The sequence below is a fragment of the Melopsittacus undulatus genome, chromosome 6 (assembly GCF_012275295.1).
Source record: "Melopsittacus undulatus isolate bMelUnd1 chromosome 6, bMelUnd1.mat.Z, whole genome shotgun sequence".
Classification (NCBI taxonomy): Eukaryota; Metazoa; Chordata; class Aves; order Psittaciformes; family Psittaculidae; genus Melopsittacus; species Melopsittacus undulatus.
Genome location: NC_047532.1, coordinates 42884249 through 42906339, shown reverse-complemented (window position 1 = coordinate 42906339; position 22091 = coordinate 42884249). Strand labels below are relative to the sequence as shown.

Below are 22091 nucleotides of genomic sequence, written 5' to 3'. Positions count from 1 at the left end.
GCACAGCTAACAGACATGACAACATAAACACTGGCCAGGATGTGCAACGAGAAACTCGACACAAACTGGAGCAGCTCGTAGCAAATCTGCCTACTCAGAATTAAGACCTACCCTGCAAGACAGCAGCCCAGGCTGTGTTTGTGAAGAAGTGATCTCCTAACATACGGGAAAGGCTGGATGGGCCACAGAGCAACAGACATATTTAAGCCCAGCCAATGGGATCCAAACTATAAGAAAGGTAGTTATCTGTAGAGGAGAGCTGGTAGCTACCCCAAGCAGTCCTTCCTTCGAAGAAACAGTGCACTCTTCAGGGCTGATAGTCTTGTTCACATTACCATGATACTACCATGTTTCCTTTTATTCCTCTTGCCAGTCTGTTTAACCAGTTGTCGGGGGAACTTGACAGATGACCTCATTGAGTACATAGCCATCACAATTTATTCTTCCTGGTTTCTAGGAAAAGCTTTGACTGGTGGAGCCTTTACATTTGTTTTTTTGTTGTTGTTGTTTTTTGAGGTTTTTTTTCTTTTTTGAGGTTTTTAGGGTTTTTTTTAGGTTTTTTGTTTTAATTTTGGTTGTAATTGACTCCTTGCTGTCAAATGATGTCAGCAGAAGAGTTAGATTTGTTAGAGGAGCAGCAAGACATGTTTAAGCATGTGACACACATCATATGCTGACAGGGGCTGGGAGATACAAGCTTTTGATGAATGCCAGAATTATGTTCCAGCAGAGTACTTTAACTTTTATATCTTCTAGCAATTTCTCAAAAGGAGTAATACTTATATAAAATGAAATAGCTGCCCACACAAAAATTAAAGCCACAACTGCCAGCACATTTTACTGGATCTATAAAGGCACACAAGGTAGCAAAAAGTTTTGTACTTGTATTTCTCAGGGAAGTAAACTCAAGTCAGAAAGCAGCTTTCTGACTTCTGAAGACACTTACTGTTCATGGAAAGCAAACATCAGGCTTTACAGCTTTCAAAGGAAGCTGCACATTATGTCCCTGGAAGCCAACACAGTGTCAGACAAGTGATCCTGTGGGTTTCCTGGGGGAGTAGAAGAAGAAAACAACAAAAACCTACTAACCAGGAACACTGGATTTTGACAGAGAAAGCACAACTTCCTCCCACTAGTGACGCTGATGGATGTTTTCTATACCAAAACTGGCAGTGACAAAAGAGGCTTTAATGTAAAGGAGCATTTCTGGTCCTTCTTCCTGCATCTGGAAAGGCTGGTGCTGACTGACAAGCAAGTTAAATATTACAGATGATTGACATCCCTAAAACAAATACAGCAGTAGGGTATCTTCAAAGAACAAATGCTGGTAGGATTTTTTTTTAACCACTTGTTGTGGTGACTGGTTTTGCTGCATCTGGCTGACAGGAAAACTTTATTTGCCTGATCTTCACTGCCTGCACCAGCCCTGCCCTCACCTTTCAGCCCAAAGAAACCAAAAACAGGTATGCTGGGATTCCTCAAGCAATTAAAAACTTTGCTGATCTGGTATGTTGCTCCCTACATATACTAGCATTACAGAAAAGAAAAACAAGTTGGGAAAAGATAAAAATCACTGTGAAGCCAGAGGCAGAACAGAGAAAGCAACAAATTGTCAGGGACTTTTTATCCTTCTCATTCCCCATTTCCATCACTGCCAGGTAAACACAGTTACTGTCTCCAGTCTTTTTCTCCAGTTTTTCAGCAAGCTTGGCTTTGTCTTCTCATGGGAAAACAGACAAACAAGAGATGTGGAAAAATTATTTTATACCTTTTATGTTCCTCTTAATTCCAAGTGATAATCCAACAGTATTTGAGGAGCTATCTGAAGAACCCTAATTCCTAATTGTGGCATCAACTGCACCATCCCACAGCTAACCTGCCATCAAGAGCTTTCCACACATGTCAGCTCAATCTAGAGGCAGAGCCCATTTATTGCACAGTCGGCACAATGTGGCAAAGTTGTATTTCTTGGGAAAAGAGCATAGTAAGGATGTGTATTTAGAGCAAGATTAGCACCTGCTGCAAATAAAAGTGAGATTTATACTCGCTATTGATGTAGTCACCAAGGAATAGAATTTAATATTCAATTATGGAAACAAGAACTTAATTTAAATACAGATGAGGATCATGATGTAAAATATAGCATCCTACAACATATCATGGTTAGCCTGATTTTAATGGATCATTAGAAATGCTTATGGAGCCTATGAGTTTCTGGGAACTAATTTGGGATCAGTAGTAAAAAAAAAAATTCACTCTCTAGTTACTTCCTAAACCAACTTAGCATACCATAGATGATGAAGAACTACAGTCAACTGGAGAAAAGATACCTAACTCCTTACAACGCAGCAATAAGAGATGACTGATCAGAGACAAAATTTGACAGCGTTGATTTGACAGGCTTTGAGAATACCCCTCTGTAAAGTACTATATTTTATATGCTTTTTTCTTTCTTTTCAGAATGACTTTTTCCACAGACTTCCTAATAAGAGCATAAAAGCAGAAAAAAAAATCAGTATGTCTTTTCAGTTATGTCAAATGTTAACTATTTATTACACTGCAGAACCCCAGATAAAACACCAAGCTCTATCCGCACCTTAAGCATTTAAGTATGTCCAGAATCAGACACAAAGATGACTGCTCATGAATATATCTTTTTGGAATCAACATGCATCCCCTGCAGTCACTTGTGTCCACTTTCTTTCTCCTTGCATAGAAGCGATCCTTCCTACTCTGCTGCTTTAATATCTTCTCATATTTACTATGCTCTGAAGAATTTTAATAAATATTCTATGCGGTATCCATAAAGCAAATAAAAATGATTAACTAACAGTCAGCACAAATGCTTCTAAAGCAGCATGCACTCCTCTTTCATGCAGGATCATCAAGTTCAATACCATGATAAAGGTTAAGTTTATTAAGCATTAGAGAGAACTGAGTTCTCATAACTCAACCCCTCCTTCCCCCCCCCCCTTTTTTTCTTTTTTTTTGAGAAAGTGCAATAAAAGGAGGTACACAGCTAAACGACAACCCTTAGTAGCACTGTGTGCTCCTATGCTAGGAAATATGCTGCATTTGATTGCTAGTTTTTGTAAGATTAATTAGTCTGGCATGCTAATTGGCATTTTTTGGTAGATGAGAACAATGAAATAATTGTTTCCTTTTAAAGGAATTCCATAATAAATGCAACACACAGATTAACAACTGCACTGTTTTATCACTGCAGTGCATTTTTAAACATAAAAACAAATGCCTCCATTTGGTAGGCTATCTGAAAGCATTATGTAGCACAGTTTTTTTTCAGACAGCAAGTCCTTCATGGATTTAAATCACCAAACCAGATAGATAATAAAGGTCTCCTATTTAACAGGATGACAGATGTCATGAACAGAAAGCCTTGACATTAGAAAGCTAGCACATCTCAGTTCAGGATTATTGCTTGTGTACAATATCTATTGTAATGGAACTTCCATGCACATAAAAATCATTTAGTTTGTAAAAAGTCAGCATTGTTAAAACTGCTTGTGTTGCTTACCTTTTACTTGTACTAGTATCTATGTTCACAGGCATAATAATTTGTCACAAATCTGACCTTCAGAAGTCACACATTAGTATGCAAGTATGTATAGTATAGTGCAAATACTAATGATATTTACACAGCATAGTCAGACCTCAGACAGATTAATATATTGCCTACATCAACCGAGCCACAGTAACTCTCTTATCACTTAGTCTTAGCTCATAAAATGCAAGGTAAAGAAGTAACCTGCATTAGCAAAGCCCTCTTTCACATCAGGTTAAGCCAAGTCAGCTAAGGTTTGCCTGAACATCACCTGTCACTGTGTTTCTGCTAACCCCCAGTAACTGAACAGCTCTTGGTATGTTGATCATGTATATAAAGACGCACTGCTGCTCTCTCAGGAATTGTTTCACACATATGCACACAATCAGTACCTTCTTCCTATGGTACCAGAAATGTCTTGCATGCACCTTGGCCAGTCCTTTGACAGAATATATCAAGACTTACTTGCCTAGCAGCTAAATGAGCAGTGACACTCCAACTCTAACCACATCTGTTGTGAAGCTACCACAATATTGAGCCTCTTAATTTTTTAAACCTTTGTAGCAAAACTTCAGCCTACACAAAGCACCCCAGCACAGCCTTGTAACTGAATATAAATTAGGTGTTAGAAAGATGACATACTGCTGTAGTTAGATGATGAAGCTTCTAACACCCCAGTAGATGCTATTTTTTTCAGCAAATCAGCAACTCTTGTAACGACTGCAGGAGGCTCAGCCCAGATGCACACAAGCATCTATCTGCCGAACTGGGACTGGAAGTGGGGAGTTTAAACAGACATGAAAAACCTGCCTACCTTAGTAATTCTGCCTTAAATGGGAACAGTTTATTGCTCATTAATTGGAAACTTGGAAAAGAGACCAACCAGCCTAATGTCCCAGTCCTAAAAAAAGGAGAACAAAAAAGCATGTTAAATACAAAGGTTTAAATGTAGATTAGGCAACTTCTGATCTTGCTGGAAGCAGGAAATACAAATTCAATTTGATGAGCTTTATCAGACACCACGTGACCATGGGACTTCTGCTAGCAAAGGTAACTATAACTTCTGGCCGGACTCTGTTAAGGTTCCTCCAACAGGGCCAGTGGCAGTTTTGGGAAAGATGGTGTTGAAATCTGCAAGCTCAGTCCCTATTTTGATGTTGCAAAATGAAGAAGGCACTAAGAGATTTTTAGTTCAGAGGTTGAACTAATTCGTGCTGGTTTTGTCGGTTAGAAATATTTTGCTATGAATCAGAAATGAATTCTGTATTAAATGAGAATGCAAGTGCTATCAAGCGAGTGCTCTCTCTCGATGACTCCCACCCAGACAAAACAAAACTCCAAAGCTACTTTAACATTGCAAAGAATATTAAGTACAACATACAAGGGCATCCACAGAAGAGGCAACTTCCCCAAGTGATTCTTTTAGCTATAATTTATGGAAATCAGAGGGAAAGGGACAAGGGGAAAAGTCAACCTGAGTTCAAGTCCAAACAATGTGAATGTCCAGACTAGAATCCTGGCAGGAGAGCAGAACGACCATGCACAATTTCAGCTTATTTTGCATTTCTTTCAGGAAACAGCTCCCAGACGATGGCTGCTCTGTCATTACTGCTAAAGCCTATAAACCAGCTGGGAGAGACACATTCCCTTCTTTGTGAAATTTTGTTCTAAGCAGACTTTTGACTGCTGGGATCTCATTTCCTTAGCTTTGGAAAGCTAAATCCAGAGTGTTTTGTTGATCAGGAATGTCAAAAAGCATGCAACACAACAGAGGAGAAGAAGGACATTTTGTGAAACATACTTGCTTCAGGTACAAAGGAGAAAAAAGTATATTGATGACTTTTACACAAGTATTTTACCCTGTTTATAACTGCAAATGGGGAATAAGAGTAATTTTACAGCAGCAGATTTTCCCCAGGAATTCAACAGTATTAGATTCAAGTAATGTCTCAGTTGTGCTTAATCTAAATTTCTGTCTTCTAAACTGTAGGCAAATGGTTTATAATCACTATTTCTGTACCATCTGATGTTAAAAGTACATCAATTTTGTTTCCCACCAATATGATTAAACTCTTATTCAGGTAACAAAACACTGTTAGTAAGTAAATCAGTGTCTTTTAAAACTACCTTGTACAACTAGTTATTAGCTTCTTCAACCAAACTAGTAAAAGTACACTGGTCTTGGACTTATTTTCTAGCTATATGCTGAGCTGTGAGCGTACAATGTTTCCTCCTCTAATTCTGTCTGTACCAGATTAGCAACATACAGAACATAAATTTGAATTTCTAAAAAGAAAGGACGGTTAGAATCATGAACAGCCAAATAGTGTGATTTTTTACTTATTTAATGAAGGGCAGAATGAATTTCTGCTCTATAAAATATAATTCTAATTAATACCAAGAATAAAACACCCTGCGCTGTTATCAAAAAGTCATAAACCATCTGGGTTTAACAGTAATCTGTCTGAAGAGTACAATACATAACAGAAGTAAAACTCCTTATTGCTGTTCATCATCATCTGTCTTTAAAATGATACTGTGCTCACACATTAATTACAGATATTAGATAAGTAAATTGTATCATAATGCCTGAAAGGCTGGCACACCAACTGCTGGAAGAGCATAAAACCATTAAATCAGCGAGATCCTTTCTCTGCCAGGTGTGCCAGCAAGCACAATTTCATGACATAACAGTCTATCATTTACCTTCAGCTGTACTTGTGAAATCTACCATTCCATAAACACTTTATGCATTACAACTTGGTCTAATAGTTGAAAAAACCTTTTCTGGGTCAGAAAGGGGGAATTACAGGGCTCCTGATGCTGCTTTCAAACAAACGAGTAATTAACCCACCATCAGCACAACAAAGAGTGAACTCTGCCATTTTGAGATTTCTCATTTTGTTGTACAGATATAGAATCATAGAATCATAGAATAGTTAGGGTTGAAAAGGACCTTAAGATCATCAAGTTCCAAACCCCCTGTCCTGGGCAGGGACACCTCACACTAAATCATGTCACCCAAGGCTTCGTCCAACCTGGCCTTGAACACCGCCAGGGATGGAGCATTCACAACTTCCCTGGGCAATCCATTCCAGTGCCTCACTGTTTATCATATGATACATGTGCTGTTTATCATATGATAAACATACTGAAGGACAGAACTGGACTGTTACCTAAATATATATCTACAATTTAGAGTAAGTGTACAGTGTAAGCTTCAGCATTTTAATGAGATAACACAGCTGAAGCACCACCACAGATATGGAGGCACTACTACTGCACAAGCCCTCTCAGAAGAAGCCCCTTTTAGAAAAAACAAACCACTGCAGAATTTAAACTCCAAGTATCAGCCCTGATGCAGTACCACTGCTCTCAGGGACTCTTCCCAGCACTGGCCTTCATAAGGCCCAGCCACATTTGGTTTATTAAGCAAACAAGAAGGATGTGCTCTCCCCTCTCCCTTACCCCAACTCCTCTGAAGTTGATACCTTCTACCTTGTTAACAATCACATCCTTAGAACATAGCATAGCTTTGGTGAAGCCAGTTCCTCAGCTGGCCCTCATTTTAGTCAACTGGCTCCATTGAGTCAAGCCCAGAGCAGGAAGGAGAGAGATACACATCTCTCCAGCCAGTATACTCACTGAGTGTCTCTTCTGCACCCCTGAAAGGGCAAGGATGACTTGTGCTGCCTTGTGCTCCCCTGGGCAAGAAGAGCCACCTTTGTGCTTTGCACAAACGTCTGCAAAGACAAATGCATTTATCCACAAAATGATAATCCACCCTGTCCTGCTTAGCAACAGTTTTTCTCCTCCACAAAGCATTTATCTACTTTCAACATCACTCTTATATGGTAAAATGTTTCACGCCATGGAAAAATAAACCCTGCCTTCAGCAAGGAGAACTTCTGTAGCATACCACCAAACACAGGGTTTTGACAGCTGACTGGTCAGAAACAATAAAAGATTTGAACAAAAGATAAAATACTTGTTCGGGCTATCATTAATGACAAGAATTTCAACAGAAAGTGAGGAGCAGCAAAGACAGACAATAAAATATCACAGAATTGAAGCAAAAGAAGTCTGCACAGAACACTGGCCTGGAAGGAAGATAAAACTAACAAAATATATCACTAGGCATAATTAACAGCTGCATGAGAAACAAACCAGATTTTAGAGGAAAACCTCCTTCTTTACAGGTTTAAAGGTAACAAATAAAGCTTAATCTGTCACAAGCATTTGATTGGTACATTACAGATGGAATTTTAAACTGGCAGATTTATAATCAAGAACTTCCCAGGGGATCAGGCTCCCACTAATGCATCTCCTCCTTCACCAGGTCCAATCAACCTACACTGATACTTTTCCCCCACCTGAAAAAATACATCTGCTGGTTAAGGAAAAAAAAAAAAAGAAAAGCTTTTCCTAAAAACAGATTAAATATTTATATTGTGTGATTACTGATGTAAACTTTACTGCACAATTTTCTAGATATAGATTGGTACCTTCATTGCAAAACTTAATCATGCACTGTTCCCTGAAAAGTGCTTAAAAATATGTTTTAGAAACTGTTCACATAAGGTAATAAAACATACTTAAAGTCACATAAAACTTATAATCATTGTTCCAGCCATTTTACTACTGAAAAACAACTGTTCAGAAGTTGAACAGCCTTCCTTAACAGTACATATGCCCTTCCAGTACGTAATTAGCTGATAATACTATGGGTGACTGTAACGTACAATTCAAATGCCTTGCTTACCAATGTGTTTGGTATTCTGCAAATAAGTCTTCGCACCAATTAAATCCCTTGTTATTATGAAAATGCTTCCATACTGTTGTAATAACACAGGATAACACAGTCAATGCTACTCTAATCATGAGGCTATTCTTTGAGTAATTGCAGGATTTATGAGTAATCATTACCAAAGATACGCTACTATTCAGTACAGAGTATACAAAACCTAATAATACCTTTCAAATAAATCTGATTAATGTTATAGTATTCTTTAAGTGAAGCATGTACATAAAAAAAAACTTCCTGAACCACTGAGAAGCAGTATTATCCAGTGCAGTAATTCACTGTAGCAACTCTAAATAATTTACAAGCACAGGAACTTGCAAGTACATGTAGAGAACAAAAAATCTGTTCTCTCTATATCTTAAAATATTGCTAAATATCGGGTGTGATCCAAAGGAAGATTATTACCTCCATTTACCCTAGCACAGGCAAATTCAGAGAGACTATTTGCACATAGAAAACTTATGGAGCAAACTCAGGAATAAGAAAGAGCAAGTCAAGAACCAGCAATATCACCACAGAAATGTTTAATGATACTGGCTTAAAAGTTTCTACTGAAATCGCATACAGCAGGAAATACATCATTCATCATCTATACAATTAAACACATTACTTATAACACATAAACTCATCTTATTACTTATTAAGTTACCTTACTGTTACCTAAAAACAAAACTATGGGGCTGCACAGCAAGGAACTCCTACCATCAAAAACATTATAACACTAAGATTTAGCACTAGTAGGAGGTTACTGAAAGTCTTAATTGATTTTCTTCAAGTAACTAAACATAATCAGTTACAAAATAAAACTAAAGAATGAAATTAAAACCCAGCAATTGCTAAACATTTTCAATGCAGCACAAGAATGTAAATATTTTAGAGAATTATTAAATTAATAATTCACATATATGAAGACATTTAAAATCATTTTCACACACACAACTAACAAAAACTGCAGAAGTCAGTGTGTCAGGGGAGAAATACACAGAGAGATAACTTTTTCCAGGGTGAATTAGACCCAGAGTTCCACCAGTGCGTGATCAAACACCTGAATTTGAAGTGCCCTACCAAACCCAAATCTTTCACCATTCACTCCCAGGAACAGCCAAGACAAGGGTCAAGCAGACCCACATGTGTGCAACCTCCTCACCTTCCCTAAACAGCCATGCAAGGACCAGCAAAGCTGACCAACAGTGTGATATGAGTTATGCTTTGAGGCAGCGGGCAGCATTAGCATTCACTAGGGTACAGAAAGTGAAGAAACAAAGGCCTAAGTATTTAAATGAGTACCTGGAAGAACTCCACATCTTGGAGATGAGTTGCCTGCAGAACTTTCTGACACAGTGTATCTATCAGCAATGGATGCAAGAGCTACCCTTGGAGTCTCCTCATCTGTCACCTTTCCAGATTGCCTGTATTGCTTTAAGAACACAGTATCCATACCCTCTCGCAAGAAAAATAATCTTTAAACTGAATCTGCTGCAATGTTCATTTAGAATTCAAAAGGAAGATGTGAGGATGTCTGCTAAATAGTATAGTATCATTCAGCCAAAAAATGGTCACAGACAACTTCAAGTTCATTAGAAACATTTATTTGTAATAATTATGCTCTATGACATTAGTAATAATATATTACAAAATACAATAAATTCATAGAGAGAGAAAGTGAAAAATATCAACAACCTTCTGTAGATCAATAAATCTGTTTATTTTTCCCTCAGAAGACATTAGTTACTCAGCCAAACTACTCTATTAGCAAATCTCTCCAAACAGAGAAGATTAAATATTCCACAGAGAGATTAACAGTAGTAAACTGTTGCTTCTGGTCTCCTGCCCAGCAAATGCTTTTCTAAAGGAATAAAAATACTTTCATGCCAACCATCACTACACAACAGTGGACTCCACCTCTTCCTTTTTTAAAAAGCGAATTACCCACACAGAATAAAAAAAATAAAAATTTACTGATTTATTATGTATCAATCGGATAGACAAGGCTCACCCAAAAGGCATTGGTATGATCATGTCAAGCCAGGCACTTCCATATGAACAACAGTATCCAGCCGCATCCTACATAAAGTTATTGCAGAAGAGAAACAGGAATCTTTGTACATAAATACCGCACTAGACAATTAAAAAAGTGAGGTAAGAACATCTGTGAAAAGCTCTTTGGAAAAAGCTGTTCTCAACAAGTCTTTAACTGCAATGGGAATTTTTTTTTTTTAATGCACCCAAATCACATCACTAAATGCATTTTACATTAATTTACACTGTGCCTTCAGGGGCTGCAGGCCAATTCTAAATAACTACAAAGAGATTTCTATCTAGGGCAAGGTCCTCTGATTATATATTAAGTATCAAATCATGGATCTACCTTCATTCAGACAGGCGGCTCCGAATGGGGAAGGAAAAAAAAAGTAAATCTTTGTTGCCCTATACTGCTGAAATTTTGATTCTGAAGATTTTCTGCCTTTGATCAGAAGCTTTCCTAAATTTTCTCACCTATACACGCCACACACTGTGGAAGCAATTTGTAGCAATCTACCAGTTCATTGCAGCATTCTCACAAATTCATAGCATACTAAATGATTTTTTTTCCCAAAATATGTAAAATTTGCCTAACATGTACAAGTATTTAACACGCATGGAAAGAATTTGTTTTAGCAAAGCAAATATCTGAAAACGTTAGATTCAAACCCATTTCATTATATTCACGTAGCTGTGGAATTGTGTAAGGTTTTCTTTCTTCTGTTTTATTACATAGATCCTTTAGTATGTGAAGGAAGCAATAACAATTTCATTAAACTAAGCTACAGAAGAGAAATATAGAGGCACCGAATTGGTACAGTTTGAAGGCTCAGATTAATAATATGTGACAGCTAATCTAACCTTATAACAGTAAAGCAAGTAAAAAAGGATTGTATGACTGAACTTTTTACTGATGTTTCATTAATCTACTTGCTTACATATATGTGAAGTGCATTGTCAGCATTTGCCACATCCCTAGGTAGATGAATATGGAGCAGCTCTACGTCTGCATCCACAAAAAAAAGCTCCACAGTGTTTGAAAGTGATCCCTGTCAATGAAAAATTCCTTGACAGCCATTTTTTTACAAAGCACACATCATTCGGTGTCACCACCAGCACCTCTGCCTGTGCACACCTTTACCTTCTCATCCTGAAGTTCAAAGATAAACAGCCTTTCTCTGCCTTCAAAGCTGTCACTCTGAAAGCCACACATAGTTAAAATCACAGCCACAGCAGGAAGCTGTTAAATATATTAAATGCATGCCTTAATCAATCACTTGAACCCATGTATATAAAACATGCAACAAATAACACAATGACAGATGATTAACAGCTTTATCCTAAGTTACATTAACTCGTCTAGTACTTTATTTTTTTTGCAGCACCTGGCAGTAAGCATCAGTACAACAATTAAACTGTGTATGCATTACAGTATCATCCAGAAACAAAAGGTGAAGGGGCAGTACGCCAAATACAATGCCTTGAAAAATTTCAACATTAATTTAACTGCACTGATTTTTTCAATGCCATGTACACCTTTACTAGGTACCAATGTGCAATTCACTTCAATGAACACCTTCATATAAAAGCAACCCACTATATGTAGATAAAATACCCAAACACAAAAGAGTCTGAGAACACATAAAATTCTCCTTTGAGTTTTGATCACTTTTGCTTTAAGCAATGTACTTGATAATAATTAAGCCTCAAAACGTGCATGTCCAAATGACGTACTGCAATTTATTTTGATTACAGTTTGTTTTGTCATTTGTAGCTTGCCATTTAATAAGCAAACACAAAATCACATGCCCTTTTTGCAACAAAGTGAGACCAGCTCGATAGCCAAAAGTCCTCCCACTTTGGTGGGCAGGGGAGTCCCTTTTGTACCCTCTGGACAGCAGCTAAAAGGCACTAGGCCCAGCACCCAACAGTTCACTTCTGCAGATAGGTGACCATCTCCGTGCCAGTGAAGGTGACAGCAAAGACTTCCTGGATGGAGTTATCAAATACTTTTTACTGTCAAGCCTGTAAACCTGCACTGACAGATCCGTATCTTTGTTCTGCTTCCCTCATCCCACTGGGGTCTGGGACAACCCACACCCCAACCACTCCAAGGCCTCTACAAAGGACAATTCCCAGTGTCTCACTTTTTTTCCTGATATGTCTGGTATTAGTTGCTTGTGCTCTGTGTAGTGAGTGATGGCTGATGAATATCTCGCTAACTGCACTATATGAAACTGCATCATGGAAGGAACCTGTTATTGATGGTACAATACATTATAATGGAATTTTATATAGATCTTATGGATTTCTTCCCTCTTTACCTACCAGCATTATTTCAGAGAGAGATTTAAGCAAGAGTCAACCTGACTTTTGTTTTAATCTCTCAAGTATGACAATATAATTAAGCTGTGAATGATATATCAAAGTGCCATACACAAAGACGAATTGACAGGAGTAATTTTTACTACTCAAACACCTTCAGTTTCATATATCATGATATCCTGTAAAACAAGCCCACTGACATCTACTTGACTGTAAAAGCAATAGCTTGGTATAAACCTCAGCTCATCCTTCAAGCAGGCATATGCGGTCCCTGCTTATTACTAGCACTATGTGCATTACTACCATTGAAACCTGCAACATTCATTATTTCATTTCTTTATTAACTGTTTATCACAAATCAGAGGGCAAAACTTCATATTCTTGCATGACTGTGTCATGTATGAGTGTTCTGACAGACATTTTGCTTCTTTCAAAAGTACTGAAGAACAGAACATGGCATATTTGTTTGGGATCCAAAGAGGCAACAAGGTCTCCCTTTCTTTTTTCTTTTTTTTTAATATTTTTTTAATTAAAAGAGAAGGAAGGGAGGATTTTTTTTTATTCAAGCTCCCACTGTTTCTCATTTTACTTCTATTTTTGAGGGCTTTCAGGACTGGAGAGGATCATAGTTTTGTACCTACAAAAATGAGAACCTCATTTACAGCTAGGATCCTAAGGCACTACTGTAATGCAATTATTATCATCATCACCATCAGTATCAGTCCAATCAATCTGAGTATGTGCTTCTAATGAGTTTATATCTTGAGGCGGTTAATGTTCAGACTGATTTGGAGGGGTGTTGTCAAATAACCATTCTTTGCAGCAAATACATTGAAAGCTTTATCAAACTAAAATTACTATTTAGAGAGCAACTATGAAATATCTGATTATAGCAAAAAAATATCAACACTAGCAGATTAACCTAGCTCCTCTGGGGGAAGGAAGAGGTGTGTTTGCTGGGTTAAGAGATACAGCTTGGCCAAGAGGCAATTTGCTTATATATCTTTGGGTTCTTCTGAGGAAAAATAGAAGTATTTCCTTGAAATAAATGAGTTATGTAGAAAAGATCCAATACTCTCCCATACAGACCACATGCAGAAAGAATGCATGCTATTTAAACAGCTGTTATGGTAAAAAAGAAATTCAGGAAACTTGTTTTCTGCACATGTCTGGATGATTCATTAATTTCCCCACAATTCTCAGAGAGCATCAGGAACAATTCCTTCTTGACCATCATAGAATCATAGAATAGTTAGGGTTGGAAAGGACCTTAAGATCATCCAGTTCCAACCCCCCTGCCATGGCCAGGGACACCTCACACTAAACCATATCACCCAAGGCTTCATCCAACTTGGCCTTGAACACTGCCAGGGATGGAGCATTCACTACCTCCCCGGGCAACCCATTCCAGCACCTCACCACCCTAACAGTAAAGAATTTCTTCCTTATATCCAGTCTAAACCTGTGCTGCTTAAGTTTCAACCCGTTACCCCTTGTCCTATCACTACAGTCCCTAATGAATAGCCCCTCACCAGCATCCCTATAGGCCCCCTTCAGATACTGGAAGGCTGCTAGGAGGTCTCCATGCAGCCTTCTCTTCTCCAGGCTGAACAGCCCCAACTCTCTCAGCCTGTCTTCATACGGGAGGTGCTCCAGTCCCCTGAGCATCCTCATGGCCCTCCTCTGGACTTGTTCCAACAGTTCCATACCCTTTTTATGTTGAGGACACCAGAACTGCACACAATACTACAAGTGAGGTTGCATGAGAGCAGAGTAGAGGGCAGGATCACCTCCTTTGACCTGCTGGTCACGCTTCTTTTGATGCATCCCAGGATGCGGTTGGCTTTCTGGGCTGCGAGCACACAGTGAAGCTGGCTCATGTTCATCTTCTCATTGACTAACACCCCCAAGTCCTTCTCCACAGGACTACCAAGAATTTCCTTTTTGTCCAACCTGTAGCTGTGCCTGGGATTGCTCCAACCCACGTGTAGGACCTTGCACTTGGCATGGTTAAACTTCATGAGGTTGGCATCAGCCCACCTCACAAACGTGTCAAGGTCCCTCTGAATGGCATTCCTTCCCTAAAGCATATCAACAGAACCACACAGCTTGGTGTCATCGGCAAACTTGCTCAGGGCACACTCAATCCCACTGTCCATGTCACCAACAAAGATGTTAAACAAGACCAATCCCAACACCAGAAAACTTCCAATATGAAATAAGAAAAAAAGCAAGTAATAAAACCACCTTAACTCGCTCTTGTCTGATAAAATACTCTGCTACAGAAGCTGCAGTTATGAATAATTACCATTCATTCCAACATATGAATCAGTTTTCTGCATATAACTGGATTTACAGTGATAGACTCATTTTCAGCTGTGTGTTTGCAAGTATTTGTATTAGAAAGACACCATTTCCAAGGCATGCATATAAAGAAAAGTGAAGGTGAAAACTTTTTCATTATCTGAAAAGACAGCCTATTACCTGTATCACTTTCTCAGATACTCATCCATCCACACCTAATGAGTCCTATGATTTAGTCAGAACACATTCATAAAGATGATTCATAGCTGTTGTGCAGCCACTTGATGTTAATAGCGAACATGATGTCTTAAATCACAGCTGTTTCCCTATGATAGCCAAGGGGCAAAGCAACACTTTGGAAACAGGGAAGAATTTATTAGGGCAAGTCTACCAAAGTAACATCTACAAGAAAAATGGAAACCAAACATCAGGGTGAAAGATGCTATAACCAAATCACTAGATAGTATTAGATGCCATATAGTAATCTGCATGACTAAGAAGTTAGTAGTTACTGGTTCTTCCTCTGCATGTGTTAATATCGCCAAAACATTCACTGTATCTAGCTTGAAAATTTGTATATTTATATTATACATCTACAATCTGTTCTCAGTGCTCTATACAGATGCATAATAACCTGTATATACTTAGTAACAATAGTCAAATAAAGAGTCATTCTTTCCTATACTAACAAGCATTTAACCACAAATTAAAAGAGTAAATTTTGACAAAAAAATAGTCTTATATTTAGCAGTTGAAAAATGTTGAATTTTAATTATATCGATTTAGGGACAGATAATATAGTATGTTAAGAGTACCAGCACTAAGCCAGTAACAAACAGCAACTGACACAGTGTCTTCAGGAAAGCCATTTATATCCTTCAATTTTAGTTCGTTAATGAGTTCTGCTAGATCACAGAGCGTACAGGGGTTTACAAGGCTGAATAGTCTCTACATATTTGCACTCGGATGCAATTTAGTCCAGAAACACTCAATTTATGTACATTGAAAACTAGAGCTTTAAATAATATTGTTGCTTTATAGGCAGGAAGGAAGAAACACAAGTAAATTTGGCACAACACAACAGATAACAACTAGGTACAAGATACCCATCATCTCTTGGAAGTCTTTTAGTAGATTTATAGATAAAAAGATGTTACAGCATGAAGCTCTGGTGAGAAACAGGTGCATTTTTACCTAGAACCAACAATCCCAGACATTTCACTTGCTTTCAGCAGGACTCCATTTGCCTTACTCATCGCTATTAAAAAGATGTGAATTAATCCAGCAGGATTTCTGAGAAGGCAGTGAATGAGCTGTGATTTTGCAAAGCGGTAGTCTGATTTCTGCCTCCATTCTTCTGGCTAGTAATTTTAACAAAAGAAATACTGAACTTAAGTTCCCACTACCAACCATATGGTATTTAAAAAAAAAAGAATGTCTGCCAAGCTGGGAAAAAACACGGAGACAAGAACAAGATGTGCATACACCCTACAAAGTGGAATAATTGCATACATTAAGTAGGTCAACTACAGGTATAGATTTCTTTTAAGATGATCCAAAAAGGTATGAGAAGTTGCATGTGAAGACACGTTCCAAAAGAATTCAGAACTACAAACAGGCTTGTCTTACTCAAATCAAGGGAGGCAAAACTGAAACCACCTACCCTAAAGGAGCTTCCACTGGAAAGCCGGTCTTCCCAACCTGCTCACTGGAAAGCTGCTGTGGAATAACTGGACTGACAGAGGAGCACATGTCACAACTACTTCATGGTATTTCTGTCAGGTGATTTGTAACCAGGAGGCTGGATTAGATAGGAAATTATCTTCTTTACATTTGCCAGGCAGTATTTTGTATTATTAGAAACTGCTATTCAAAGCACACGAATAAGGCAATTGCTGTCTTCCTTGCACCTTTTTTTTTTCTTTAGAGAGAGCTCTGAAGCTTTCTGTAAGTATTTACATTAGCAATGTGACTTTCAATACAGAGCTATGCCTGTGTACCTAAACTATAGAAGGTGAAAGGAGGTCAAGAACCACCCTGCTAAAAAAACAAAGTCTTTCATTTGGTTGGGCATTGGGAATACCTTCAAAAGGAAAAAAAAAAAAATCACTGGAGAAGAAATTGCTGACAGCTCTTGGGGATCTGTGGATCAGTTTATGGGTTTTGGATGTAGGAAAAGACATGCACATGCATGCAAATTTCCTCCAGCTGCTAAACACACCTGAAGATTTTTAATTTATAGACATTTTGACTCTTCTGGCAATAGGAGTCTTTTAATCTTGTAAAACATATTTTCTTCCTAATTTTTAAAAAATAATTTGGAACAGAAGAGCTAGAATTGGAATCTACAAGGCTTGAACAGACCATCAGGAGAACCTCACATTTCTGTAAGCACTGAAACATTAGGTTTATAAATGAGAAACTGATGTTAATCGTAAAGAAATCTGAGGTTTGTTCATTTAACTACAGACACTGATCAAAAAGAAGGTGCTTCAGCACACAAGTTCAATAAAGCATCTGGAGATCTCCCTTTCCAATGCACAGGAGCACACACAGACCCATAGAACTCATGCCAGAACCCCAGGGAAACATCAGCAGAAAGTCCAGACACAGGGACATCCTGTTACAAGCCATCATTTATCTGCCATGCGAACCCCAGAGTAGGAAAATCCAGACTTACGAAGGCATCTGCCCTCAGGAAAGAAAAGATACAAAAAAATTCAGAGCTGAGGAAAACCTCTCACTTCTACACTACACTACATATGCCACCTCCTCTCTGAAGTAAAGCCAGAGATAGATGCAGTTGTCACATCTTTAGCAGACTGAAAATTCAGTCTCCCTACCTGAGAGAAGCATCAAGGAGACATCGCTGTGCACAGTATTTCCTATTTAGAAATAAGAGTGGCAATGCTCGTAACCATTGGGCCACACTGGGGTAGGAGTCTCCATAGGCACAAAATCTTGCATGTGCTGGCAATCCTGGCTCTGAGCCTTCAGATGAATGAAAAAACATGATCATACTGATAAGAATATGTAAAAAATAAAAAAGTATAACTTCCCATGGATGTTAAATTCTTTGCTCCCTTCTCCACCCAAATATAAAAATCTCTGGATGTTAGGTAACTGTAAACACGGTTAGATTTCACTGCATGCATTCTTCTCCTAGGCTGCTTATCTGGGCTTAACTACAGCACTTTTAGTGCAGGAGAAAAAAAAAAAGAAAAGACTGAAACGAAACAAAGCAAACTACTGGAGAACAACGTGTTTAAACTAATGGGAGTTTTGGGAGAATCCAGAAGAGTTCCTTAAGTTTCATCCCTGTCTTTATAATGTCACGCTTCTAATTTACTTCATTTATATTAATAAACACGGGTTTACACAACTATTAATCTAGTTGAGAACTGCACTAAAGCTCACTAAATCTGTCTCAAATTACGATGATTAATGGTCCAAAATGATCAGCTTCTCAAATTAATAACCTAAAGTAACTGATACAGAATAAAGGACATTTCTGGTAAACAGGGTATTCAGTCTTTTTAGTTACTAAGATCTTGAGCAGTCCATTCAGTAATGCTACATTCTAATTCACTATAACTACCTATTTACATAGATTTGCATCAATTATGCTGCCACTATGTTTTTATTTGAGATTAATTGTTTTTAAATCACACTAAAGCTTAGTCTCCTGTTTATTTTAATGCTGCAGTAATGGATCTTCAACAGCTGACTACCCTCTTCTTTTGTCTCACTGCTTTCAAAGCATGTACAATACCGAGTTTTTCATATTACTACACTTACTATAAACCAATACTCATTTTGAAAGGACAAGTTCTCCATCTCATACCTGAGGGTTTGTAAAAGACAGTCTGAACACTACAAACACATATTGACAAATAAAATAAATGCAACAGCTAAAAAAACTGCAGTTCCCCATTACTTCTGTAATTACTACTCCAAAGTCTCTATATTTTACAGTGATTTTTAAAGAATATTAGAGCAAGCTAGTCACAGAAACCTAAGTTAATTGTATAGTTTACAAGTGAGAGAGACTATAAAGAGGATCTTAGGAAATTCACAATGAAAATATCAAGTATTTTCATTTCTAATACCCTTAGATTTAGGTTTCTACATTGGCAGTTTTACCGAGCAATGACTTAACACAGCTGCGAGGTTTGAGCCAAAGGCAACTCATAAACATGATTAGAGCAAAGTAGCAGAAAGTATCTTCCATCATACTTAGGAATTTCAAACTGTAAAAGTATCTTCTCCTTTGAATGCAAGGCATCTAGTAAGGACCACACCGATTTCCAAAGAGGAAGACTGCACTCTCCCAAGCATCAAAACACAATTGTATGGGTTAAGAGGAAGAGAAAGCCCTTCGATAACACTCAGATGAATGACAGTTTCCTTCACCATCCAGGCCCCACTGAAACTTTAGCGTTTACTCTTCTAAACAAGGATTGATAGTTTTTGCCCAGTGTATCTTCACTAGCAATCTTTGTTTCCCCAACACCTTTCAGTTATTTCTCTCTTCTGGCATTATAGTGTGCCATACAGTTGTGGGAGTTGGGTGTCTACTATAAGCCTCGTATTTCTAATGGGAGCTTTTTGTGTCTTATAGCATTATAATGCATGAGTGCATGTGCAGTACCTATTCAGCAGATACTCTCAGACCAATGACCTACTGCATTCCTCCATACCACTTTCCCAAGGTGGATATACTTTGTGGTCCCTGTTTCCCTATCTGTAGTAGGTTACATGCAACAGCTTTTATATTAATTCACAGAAGCCTCTCTCTGACACAAGACTGAAAAGAAAATATAAAGGTGCTCCTTTCAAATATGGATTGAAAAGTCAACAGAACCTCCAACATTACTGGTGAAGAACTTGCTTTCACTTGAAGATTCCCCTTATAAATTTCAAATTACATACCCAGTTTAAACAAGTTTGTGTTCAGTACTTCTGTCATCATCCGAGTTAATAACATTCATTCTTTAGTAAATGCGAATAACCAAGACAGCAAAGATTAAAAGGGAAAGTCGATAGCTAAAACAACTGGTTTGGCAGCTGCATGGAAGAAACAGGAGTGGTTCAACCACTAAATTCTCACACATCAGTCTGGGAATGCCCTGCAGAGGACTACTTAGGATACATTACTGGCTGGTGTGGGAAACCTAAGTACGAGATTGTTTCAACATAAGAGGTACATTTGAATGCTCTTCAAAGCAATTGTGAAAGCTATGCAAAACCTACTCAAATCTATTTGGAAAGTTATTGGGAAATGGCAAATTACTCATAGCTGTGTGGTTTTGCTTCTGTTGTCATTGCTTGAAATGCCAGAGCTTGGAACTAACCTGAAAAATCTAAAAAGTAATTTGGACACTTCAAAAAATTACCAATGGCATCCCAGACATGACTGAACTCTGATCACCCCTCTGTGTGATGAAAGGGGAAGATGGAAAGTGAACAAAAATTCCTTTAAGTGAAAGAAATGCACTATATCCATACCTAGAAGACATAACTACAATTAAAAATGATGTGACACTGTGTTTTGCAGGTTTCTGAGTTGCAGTGGCAGGAGGAAGGCACACAGGACATTGCTGCTAATGCCAAAAAGCATCAAATATATAATGCTGTAATTAAGCCTCATCTAACCAACTGAAATATTTCACTTTTTTTTTTTTTTTTTTGGACCAATGCATTACACAGAACAAGATTCTAACACCTTTTCTGTGGGGAAAGAGGTAAAAAAGAAAACGCCAGTTTTACTCAGAGGTTATTTGGCTTACTTTTTCTAAAACTACAGTTTCCTTCCCTTTTTGTAACAGCAGAATCTGGAAGAACATTTTAATCACTTCTGTGACACTTCAGCTAGTCCTTTCACTTACTTTTCCCAAACTAGTAAGAAATTCACATCATACTGAAAAGTAAAACCACCTGAATTTCATCTGCTTTCAAGCTTCAACAAGAAATTCCATACAATTCTATCTGTCTGAAATGACCTTGCAAAGTCTAAAGCTTTACTGCTGTATTTCTCCACTCAACAGGCAAGAAAAGACCCACTTACAGATACCCTGAAGACTAAAAAATCGTAGTTTGCTCCTATGCACATACAAGATAATTTGTGAAAGCATTCATGTGTACAAGATTTCCCAAGGCTTAATGTGACAAGCTCATAAAACATATTTGTACCTGATGGTATATATTGTATATCACGTCCACTCACCTCTCTTCTGTTATGATGAATTTTCACAAAAGGAAGAAGGTTTGAATGCATAGGGAGAGTTTTAGTAGTAGCTAATTGGATGAAGGTGATCTTAAGTTAGAAGTACGTTTGCCCCATTAAGACTACTACACTAAAAACAGTGTGAAAAGACAGCAGTATCACATACCACTGTTGGAATTACATTCTTGCTAATGACAGCTACTAAAAAATGTTCCAAGAGCTGCATTTAACATTAATAATTAAACGAAGGGGATTTGAAATATGAGGTTTGTGCTTGCTTGGTTTTTTGTTTGTTTGTTTCTTTTTTTTCCATTTAGATGTATACATTTCATTAATTCAGTAATACCAGAACCCCTTTCTTTTTATTTTGCAATCTTTTATAAAGGTTGCTCTCATTTAGGTTCCACACTAGGAAGAAAAAAAAAATCAACAGACAACAATACATCGTACATTCATTGCTGCTGTTAGCACTGGGTTTTGATCTGACTCCTCATTCTGTAATACCATGAATTCAGGGAAAATACACCTTACTGCAAACACAAAGCCATGCTGGGTTTTATGTCTCTGACTGAATAGGAAATACATATCCACACCAGATCCCCAAAATTTTCCATATAAAATTCTCACCAATCGTAAAAAAAAAAAAAAAGAAATCTTGCTATAAAAAAGGAATAGTCTATAGGGTTCGTAATCAATACACTCAAACAATGTAATTGCGTACGTCCATGTTTTCTACAGATCACTGAAAAACTGGTGCATTTTGTTCTGACATCTGGGAGCCAGTTAAGCCACATGCAAGACACTAGAAACTGCTGTGACATACAAAGTCTAGGGCAAACAAAACGTTG

The 22091-nt window shown here is 37.8% G+C and overlaps 1 protein-coding gene across 6 annotated transcripts in view; it reads right to left on the bottom strand.

The window, feature by feature from the left end:
- Positions 1-22091, bottom strand: part of NAALADL2 (N-acetylated alpha-linked acidic dipeptidase like 2) — a 634909-nt gene that overhangs the window by 470036 nt on the left and 142782 nt on the right. The window contains exon 1 of one of the 6 annotated variants that reach the window (XM_013128500.3): positions 16681-16741. The exons of 3 other annotated variants lie outside the window; for them this stretch is intronic. The gene's annotated coding sequence lies outside the window, so the exon portion shown is untranslated. Of the gene's footprint in view, positions 1-4376; positions 4460-10362; positions 10478-16680; positions 16742-22091 lie in introns of those variants that run through there. 2 more of the 6 variants (XM_031047099.2, XM_031047100.2) reach the window with 2 other exon arrangements.